General features: G+C 44.2%; 1 pseudogene; it reads right to left on the bottom strand.

Annotated features, from left to right (window-relative positions):
- Positions 1-940: 940 nt before the first annotated feature.
- Positions 941-2,688, bottom strand: LOC111257437 (annotated as a pseudogene).
- Positions 2,689-10,548: the final 7,860 nt, after the last annotated feature.

The following is a 10,548-nucleotide window of genomic DNA, read 5'->3' as shown; positions in this document are numbered from 1 at the left end:
CCACCCTCTCCAACCAAACATGGGTCGAAGTGGGTCGGCTACAATCTAACCCACTTCAACCCCAGAACCAAACACACGGTTAGTGTGTTTTGGCAAAAACATTTTTTTAGTGTCCTGGAGCAAAAGCGACATTCGAACGATGTCCGCAGCCAATTTTCCCACCTTCCATCCAGCCTCCAACCACATACCAGCGCTCTTCGGCGGCGGCCACTCGTTGCCGAGGCTCGTCACTGTACCAGCTCTCTTCGGCAGCGGCGCTCCACCGGGGACTTTAGTTAGCCTGTATGGGGGAGAGAATCGTAGCCGTACGATGCGCCCTCCGCCTCCGGATCCACTGAACCAACCGCGCCCCCAAGAGCAACGGAGACGAGGTGGGCCGGCGATGCGTTACGGCGTCCGTCAGTGAAGACGAGGAGGGCGTCCTATGCGTACCTAGCCTCCCACACCTCAGCAGCCGAGCGATGGAGCGATCATACCGCAGCGAGTTGCAGGCAGCGATCTGAAGCGGCATTCGACTTTGTAAGGTTTGGCTGCACTTCTTTTGTACTGAATTCGTGACCAGTGACCACTCACTAGAGGTGAAAAACAATGTGTTGAAATTTTACTTGTTAATCAATGCGGCTGATTTCCTTGCCAAAAAGGATAGCTGATGGATGAAATTACATAGCAATAGCAAGGAAAGAGTTCAAGGCTATTCCAGAATTGTTGCACAAATATCAGTGATAGTTGTCCATGATGCTTAATGTGCAAGGAGTGCCCAAGTTTTAGCTTCCCAATTTCTCAAAAGGATGGCCAAAACCTAAAAGAAACTGCAAAGTGTCATGCTGTTGCAAATTCAGTATTGTGTTTATTAGTATGAGAATGAGCTAGATGCCAAATTCTATAATCAAAGTGAAAATTGTTTCAAGTTTGTATTTGCAAATTTTATTATCCCCTTCATTTATAAAATAATTCTTACATGATACAAATTATAACCATTTAAGAGCCAAAATGGAAAGAGGAGAACACACAGAGATTCTCCAATATATCAGGGGCTGGAAAGATGTCTTGTGGCCTGTCAAACTGCTCCTAGCCAGTTCTTCCTTCAAATAGCTACATCCAGTGCACCTCCAGCAACTCAGAAGTGTACCACTCATACTGTCTCTGAACCTTCCTGGATTTCTCGATGTGTGCTTGATAAGCTGAGGCAACCTTGTTGCACACCGTTTGCTGCACCATCTCCCGAAATAGAGGGTCTTCCACCTTCCAGTGCTCCTGGTTATAGTAAGTTGAGTCAAACTTGAGGCAAAACCTGACAATGTTGGAAGACCGGCGGAAGCAGCAGCCAAGCATGGTCTTCCTTGTGCTTAGACATGACAGTATAGGTCCCCACGACAAGTCTAAGTATGTCTCCATATACTGGTCAACGAAGTCTCTGTGCACTTGAACCCATGATTGCCCCAGTAGCTTACTCAGCCCCCAAGTCCTCCACTTGTTTGACAATGAATTGGAGATTGTTCATCAAGAAGAAGCACTTCAAAGCTTCAGAATCATAGGCCTCTGCTACTCTGTTGAGCATGGCTTCTAAGCAGGTAATAAGATCTTGCACAATATGGTCTAGTGAGTCCATGCTCTTGTCGTCGCTATCATTGTGAGCAAGGATAAAATTGACTGAGCTCCTATGTTACAACAATAGCCTGATGTAATTCATGACATAGCAGGTCACTTCATGGACGCCTTCGGCTTCTGGCACGCTCCTGGAAGCACGTTTCTGAATCAAAACTTTTAGCTCCTGAAGCACGTGGAAAACAGCTTGCCTTAGCTTCTGCATGGTGTGGTTATACTTTGCAATACTGAACTCTTCAGGATGCCATTGCAATATGGTGAAGAAGTCAGAGCTGAGTACCTTGTGCAGACGCAGCACAATAAAGAGCTTGTCAGGCGATAACTGTAGCTTTGTGATCTCATCTGCAAAGGCAAGAAGGCGAACCGCGTATGGCCAAGCTAGCGTGTGGTGGGTCTTGGTCTTCATTTGGATCTCCTGCACCATGGCATCAATCTCATGATGCACCCTGTGCCACTGCCATGCTGCAGCTCTGTGATTGCCACCTTGGATGCAGTGGACTATTTGATCGATGTTTTTGCAGGTATGTGCATCAATTTCCTCAGAGCCAACATAGCTACTGACAGATATGGATGTCGAAGAGCCTCGTGCACTGGTGGGGAACACAAAAGACGCACCGCTAGAGATTGGAGATGCCTCCATACTCTAGGTCTAGGGCGAAGCAATAGTATTTGCTCTCTGCACAGGCTGCAACAGCTGCTGCATCGAGTGCTACTCTTTGTTGCTTGGGGGTGGTGGCAGTAAAGTCAAAGCTTATTAAGGACTCCGCGTGGTTGCAAGAAAGTCAAAAGATTGTATGTCCACAGAACAGAGAGAATTATCATTGATGTGGCTGTATTTGGAAGTGAAGATCGGTCCCATTCTTTGAAAGATTCTCTCTTAAAGAACATGATTGAAGGAGAGGCCTCATCTATGCGCGTTGCCTTGAATCATTTCACCATCTCCACCCTCCGCTGACTTCTTCCTCACTGGCTGCAACTTGACATATATGGAAGATACAATGTATAGTCGTTAAGATAGGAAAAGATACGATAAATTCAGGTAATGTTAATTCCTTCTTAGGTAGCCTCCTTTTTACTATAGCTTTCCGGACATTTCTTTTCTTAGGAAATAAAATTACTATTAGACAACTTAAAAGGACAACCCATTGTATATGTTATCTGTTAAATCATCTTAAGATTACATATCAATGCATGAGATCGTCTATTAGACAACACCAATGTACTTGCATGGAAATATATACTGCAGGCAGCGAGCCTGCAAGATAATGGGCAGCGCTCTATCTGTCTGTATAGGATTGGCCCGGCAGCAGCAGCTGGGCGGCCGCATCTGCCTTGTGGACTGAAGCCCAACCCAACGTAGATGGGCCTACCACTATATAATAAGGCCGAGCTTGTCGCCGTGCACAGAAGTGGAGATGGGCTTGGGCTCCTGCTTCCTGTCCCCGCCACATCCATCAAAAAAGGATCACACAGAGTATACAGATTGTCCTAAAAAAACAGAGTATACAGATCACATGGTATAAACCGACATCCTTTTTTTTCTCATGACTTGATTTTACAGAAATACAGAATATATGCAGACCACATGGAGTAGTTCGTTTCCTCTGCACCTTCATACAAGATAATCCGCAGGTCTTCTGCACGACCAGGCTGATTGGCTGATGAGAGCAACTTCTTACAGTGGTCAGACTAACGGTATCGCTCCTGTATGTTGTTTCTGAACTAATATCTCCATAGCAGTAGTCTCCTTTTCCCCTTCTTTTCACCTATCCATCCAGAATAATTTCAAGTGGATTGGAATTTTCTCCCAAAATCCTTTTTTTACCTGTAAACTTACGCATGGCTCCAATATGAACCCGTGCGGCACGGCAGGCCTTACTCCATCTCCAAGACCAACGTGCCACACAAAGACCAAAGTGCCACTGCCCCCATTCTTCTGTTTTTAAAAGGTTTGAGTTTCATCATAGCAAGCATTGACCTGAAAAGAGTCTCTCCATAAACTAGGAGCCAAATTTTTATATTCAGTGGACCTACTGTTTCCAAACTACAATACTCTAATCCTTCACACACCATACCAAATATCAAGCTATACAAAAGATATTTTCCTCCAACCCTTGCTGCCTCTCAAAGTTTAAAAACGAGTTGAGAACCTCAATGATTTCTTAGTACACTTTCCAAATCCACAAGCAAGGCATATGCACACAACTGTCCACGACTGACACACAGATCCCGTGTGCAACCTAGCTATACGCCACCGGAAGAACTGCATGCACCGCACCACTGCACAACGAAATCAAAAGAAGCCTCTTAAAAAAGAATTTTGTCCATCCATCTTCTAATCTAATGTACAGAAAGACACGGCCGATTAAGCTAAGCTCCTCGTCCGGTAATGGCCAGATTAGCGCCAGGCTAATCTTAATTGTGAGTACATGCTTTCCCTCTTCCTCACGCTAACCCATCCGGCAACAGTGTTTGACCCGCTTTGCCCTAATCATGCAGCCCACGCCGCTTTAATCAGTTCGGCATTATTTTACGCCGACGTGACACCATGGCGGTGCCTGCCGGGGAGAGGAGAGCTCATCGGCTCATCGCCGCAGCGAACGAGCAGCTGCCCGGCCGTTGACTAGCGGTAGACTCGGCGGGCACTCAACCGGGCTCGTCGCCCGGCTAAAAAAAACAATAGAGTTGCTGTCAGGGAACTGCAAAGTGCCCTGTGTACAGTCATCATTGTCGGAACGACGTCTTCTCTATCGTCTCTTGTCTTGGACGTATTGCACTGTTAATATCTAACCCTTCCTGTGAAGGTTTTTCTTTCAGGGAACACAAAGGGAAACTTTACTGTAAAAGAGTATTTGTTCTTGTGCTAGTTGTGTCATGGGAAATTTTTTCAGAGATGTGTGCCGAGAGCATGCATCAGTTCTTCATCAGTAGATGGGTTTTTTTTTCAGAGAACAGAAGGGGAAACCTTTCTGTAAAAGAGTATTTGTTCTTTATGCTAGTGGGGTGTTGGGAATTTTCCAGAGATGTGTGTCGAGGGCATGCATGTGTTCTTCAGCAGTTGAGAGCATCTGTGCCTCGATCGATCAATCAGCACCTATAATAAATAATAATCGATGTTCAGGTTGCTATCAGAATTTGTACCTCCACTCTAATTTTAGGGCTGGAAGGAAGAGTAGAAAGGATTGGCATCCTATTCTGTGACTCCAAGAAATGGCATGTTCTGGCCTTCTGGGCAAGGATTTCAACGTGTGCAACCTATGTGAGTCCATCACTGATCCAATAATGCAGATTCAGGGGGTGTTTGGATACGAGGTGTTAAACTTTAACAGTGTCACATCGGATGTTCGGATGCTAATTAGGAGAACTAAATATGAGCTAATTATAAAACTAATTGCAGAACCCTGTGCTAATCCGCGAGACGAATCTATTAAGCCTAATTAATCCATCATTAGCAATTGGTTACTGTAGCACCACATTGTCAAATCATGGACTAATTAGGCTTAATAGATTCGTCTCGTGAATTACACTTCATCTGTGCAATTAGTTTTGTAATTAGCCTATATTTAATACTCCTAATTAGCATCCAAACATCCGATGTGACAGGTGTTAAATTTTAACACTTGGTTGCCAAACAGGCCCTCAGATTGCAATGACAGGACATTTCGAAACACAAGACATATATATTTGCGGTACAGTAGTAGGAATTCGGATGTAAGAAGTAGGTGCTGTGTTAGGTCTGGGGTCTATACTCTAAGCAGGGGTAGCTTCCCTTGTTGTTTTCCATGCTTGTTCAGCATGGAAAGCACATTTGCTACAAGCAGACAGCTGACACATGGTCCTGATGAACAAACCGGGAGAGTTTAGCGTTTTGCGACTGAACAATGGCTTCTATATTCATCAATTATGCTACGGTCGACATGGACAGGATGCTGGATGCAGCAACAATTGGACTGTGTACGCTTTACCTGCAGGGTTGCTTTCATGAGAGGACTGGTGATGTTTCTGGGTATGCGGTCAAATTTAACAGCTCACCTGATGTCAGAGCTTTGTCAAATAACAGTCATAGCATTGGCGCAAACGCACTTGGCTCCTCCCGTTTGTTGCTATTGCACCTGTGATTTGTAAAGCCTTAATCTTTGCGACATTGTCTGGAAACCTAATCCAGTTTCGTACAAAAAGCGTCTAGTCATTTCCGGATTATAACAATGCGCTTTTTTGGCGTCACCGATCCAAATCGAGATTAGTTGACAGACGACGCATTGCTCGAACTGTAGTAGATTGCTAGGTCCTACAGCGGTTGCTGTTCATCAGCGTCTGCTCCCTTGTTGTTTAACTTATCAGGGCTGTTGTTCGGTATGGTGTGTACTGCATGTGCGTGTATCAGGCGTCCATTTGCCTGCTCCATGAATGTTGACAGCTCCAAGTTTAACAGCTCCTGGCGTTTTATATGCTATCTTTTGAGCAACTCGGCTCACATGCTGATGGTTTCCATTGCTTGGTTCTGAAGGGTTGTTCGACATGACCATGGCAGTGCGTACAAATGTCAGGGAAACAAAGCTGTGAAATCATTCATCTCTGCACCAGTAGTAACTTTCATTGCTTTTTTCTGAAATTTGGAGCAGTGCTGTGCTGACTGACATGCCGGTATCATGGGATGTCCCTTCATCTCTCTCTGTTTTTTTCTTTACAGAGAAAAGCCTGCATCTGAAGCGTTAGTAATCATAGTTCCCATCTTATTCCTTTCCGTCTAGGAGAATGAAATCATGCACATGGACTGGATTTCTTGGATGTATCATGCATCTCTTTGACAAAAAACACTCCAAATGGAGAATGCGATTCAACTGACTACTGGCGCCTACATGAAGCTACTGGATACGGTCACATACACTGTATGTCAACAGTTCCATAACTCCTTTTTATCATCAGCAAAGTCAGGCTCTGATCCTGAAGCATCCATTTGCTGGTCAAAAACAAAAAGGTCCTGTCGCTGAAAATCACCAGTAGCTCGTGCTGTTCCTGAGTTTTCCATTGCTGAATGAGACATTGAGAGCGTTTCGTTTCCCTCGACAGCTGCGCATTGACCTAACCATGGAGGGTAGGTTGCTCATTCGTTTCATCAGGCATCTTCCTGTTCGTGCTCTCCAATAATCCTCGTCAGACTGATCATATCGACGCCTCAACAATCTCTGTTCTTCACGAAACAAAGCTTCTTCTTCTTCTTCAGTGCGTGAACAGCGTAAACAAATGGACATCGCAGCTCATCACCAGCAGCCTCGTCTGATCGACAAACAATCTTACTCGTCTAATCATGGGCGTCACGATCTTCCTGATGCGTCCGCTGCATTATTTTACGGGGAGGTGACACCATGGCGGTGGCGGTGCGCCCCCGGCTGGGTGCGCGCGCGTGCGTGGCTCTGCATGCTCTCACCGTCAGATGCGCACCCATCCACGTCACTGACATGTCGGACACAGTGTCTGTCACTAAGGGTGAAGCCAATAGGGCATTGAGGGGGAAAGGGGGTTAATTTCTTCCAGATAGTAGGTGTTGCAGATCAAGTTTGGTGTGGTGTTTTGGCCATTTAATTGCATGTTTAAGGTTGAGTTTGCTTGTCTTAATATGGTGTTCGTATTGTTATCCTTGGGTAGCCATGACATAAGCCTATAGGACTAGTCGACTAGAGATATATACGTACAACTGCATAGCTGGTGGTGTGTATACGTTGCTGTCGGAATTTACCATTCCAAAGAATTCGGAGTAGGTTCAGTTCGATGTTCAGACTGACATCGTCTTTTGTTTCTTTAGCCGTTCTGTTAGAGATATGAGGGCGCGATGCTTTGAATCTATCAAATGGTGTGCAAGCAAAACAATTAAAGTAGATTCAATTCAACATGTCTGCCTTATAGAATTGGAGCTGTGTTCTCAAGTGAATTGTACTCTAGTTTGGAGATTATATTGCATGCAGCTGTGGACATATGGCTTTACATGGGTTGGAACTGAAGCGATCCATTCAACATCTATCTCTGAACCGATCAAGGAGTTGTGGTGTGGGTGGTGGTGTCAGCACATCGTTAAGGATTGGTCAGAAGTCATAACCTTAGCTTCAGGTAGTATATGCTACAAAATTGTAGAGTCTTCAGGTTAGTTACTTGTGTCTGTAAGCTAGTCCTTATCATGATTGGGTTTGATGCGTATCGAATACCTGGAACAAATAGATTAATTAGCAGTTTGTGTTCTACAATTTTTAGGCGTCATTGATCGGATTTGTACTGGAACGGCAACTTTGTACTATCCTTCATCAGCCAGTTATGACCCTGACAGCAACACCGATCAGCTGTTTTATTTTTCAGTAGCCCAAATCCGCCCTCGACCGTTTCTTTTTCGTTGCATATCGATCATTGTCTTCCTCCGATATTAATTACGACACTTCTTCTCATCTTGACTTGTTAATTTCGCATCGTCCAATCTAAGCAAGTACACAGTCGCCTTTTCGCATCATCGATTGATCCATTAATTCCTTGCAATTAATTCTCGTAACCTTTTCTTTCTCACGCAAGAGTTCCGAGTGTTCGTCAGAGAAACTGAAGCCTGCATTGTTAATGCAGTGGTTAGCACTGGCCAATAGTTAATTCATGTCACTGCAGGGAGATAAGCGCAGGCGTGGTGGAGCAGATGCACGCACGCATTTCTGTTGGCTTTTCCCGCAGTTTCTGAAGCAGTACTCGAGCATGAGGAATTAGGTCATCAAAGCAAAAGCAAAGAGACTAGTTAATCTTCTTCTCCATCCTCTTCCTTTAGATTCTCTCTCTTCCTACATGAACAAAGCACCACTGCGCCTGCATCTGTTAGTTATACTATTTCATTTATATCTACATGTGAGTGAATCAGCATCAAGCTAAAGTGCCAGAGCGATCTGATTAATCTATGCACACTTGCACAGCTGCTACAGCTAACTCGTGCAACCACTAAACTACTGCTCCGTCCGATCCGATCCTTGCTGGTTGATGCCAGAGCCACACGGATCCTTAAAATTCCTCCAAACTACTAGTGTTGGAGATGCCCTTTTGGAACCTTTCATGGCTCTCAAACAACAATCACAAACCTAGGGCTCTACTAACAGAGAATCATAGCTTGCAAGAACACACATGTAGCCTTCCTATTGGCTATATGCCTATAGATGAAAACCTTAATCATCATGTTAAGCTCATAGTCGTGGACAAGTTCATGTTACAGCCCAATAATTATACCTCGAAGGTCTCCTTTTCAAGCCATTGGACGTCATGTCTAATCAGATGAGATGCGTGCCCCAATCGCTCGCCGTTTCAATCCGCTTATTCAAAGCACAGTGACAGTATGCCGGCGCCTCCGGAGCGCTGGCTGCCATGACATCTCGCTCTCAGAGCCAATGTGACATGAACCCCACATTCACCACCTTTGCAAGTATCCTTTATTATTTCAACCCTGGTCTGGTCTGTTTTCCTCACTGATCTGACGGCGATGATTTAACAAAAAAGATTGTCTCCTAAGTTTGGGGGACTGACATACATCTCCTATATTGTTGCTTGCATTTGCATGGACCAGTCATGCTACTGGTAATCTAATATAAATTGCACCTCCCTATTTAACACCTCTTTTAGGTAACCTTGGCTGGCTATAATGACCGCCCAAAACCTAATTTAGATCTTAATTAGGTTGAGGTTTGAAGAGTTGGTCTTTGCAGATTTGTGGTAGGTTGCCCCCATGTAGCATTCTCCTGCTTTTTGTGTGTGGTCGGCCCCCCATGAAAGCATAGGTTGCCACGGTTTTCAGGGCTTTTTCGGCAGGACATGAAAGGAACATTCCTGGACATGTCCACCATCTCAACTCCTGCAAGTTACCTTGAGGATCCGTCATGTTTGTTTAATTTAGTACCACACCTAATTAGTATTTGCAAATAGCATAATACAATGATGTGCTACGATTGATTAGTTTCACACTTTGCAAGAAAAATAAAATAAAATGAGCCCAAGCATGCATGGCAAACCTTATCATATTGCTCGGTGTCACACCGATTTTAAAATAAAACCAAGTGCTACCTATATTTATGTCAGGATCTAGTTTTGACATCATCAGTGAATAACAATATCACGTAAAGGAATATAAATTATGACTTACGAGTCTATTAGAGATATACAGCTTAATCCTGGAAACAGAGGCTCCAAACTTCACATTCGATTTGTGTACGCCTAGAACTCAGCATCATCTTCAGAAAACTTCACACACATTTCTCTTCTAAGCAGCGTAAGCAAGGGTGAGTACACAGACATGCCATTGGAAATAACAAGAATAATGATTGAAATCCATCTTCAAATTTATTAATCATGTGAGGGTCCAGGCCGCTCTTGACCGTGAGCACGGTTGATATATCAGTTTTACACTCTGCAGAGGTTGTATATCTTTACCCACAAGTCGCATAAAAGTTCAGAAGAACTTTAGACCCAACTATGATGTGCTGATCAGGCACTCATCACACTACCGAGGTGTGACTGCATAGGGACGCTACGAGGCATTTACAAAGATTCCCTAGTAAGGATAGCTCGCTAAGGTTTCATGATCACCGCAATGCATAAACCTCTCTCAAACTGCGAAGCTACCATAGAGCATATCAGTTTGAGGGCCGGGCTATACACCAACTATTGTCTCCCCCTCTTGCCCCTTTCAGATAAAGCTACCACAAACTAGAGTTTCTAATTGATTGGCCAAGATCAGATCCATATAGTCCTTATAGTTACACTGTTTTCCTGGGTGATTCTCCATGTTCCAATTAACATTATCATGATATTATAAATAAGCATAGACAGAAGGGTGGTTAGGGACACTTGCCTTTCTCCAACGAAAAGTTACTCTTACTACTCTTCAGCTCTTGCTATCTTCAAACTCTTAATCTTCAAATCTTTTGAACAACG

This window comes from Setaria italica, chromosome V, assembly GCF_000263155.2.
Source record: "Setaria italica strain Yugu1 chromosome V, Setaria_italica_v2.0, whole genome shotgun sequence".
NCBI classification, from domain to species: Eukaryota; Viridiplantae; Streptophyta; class Magnoliopsida; order Poales; family Poaceae; genus Setaria; species Setaria italica.
The sequence above is the reverse complement of the archived record's forward strand: the minus strand, read 5'-3'. Positions and strand labels throughout refer to the sequence as shown.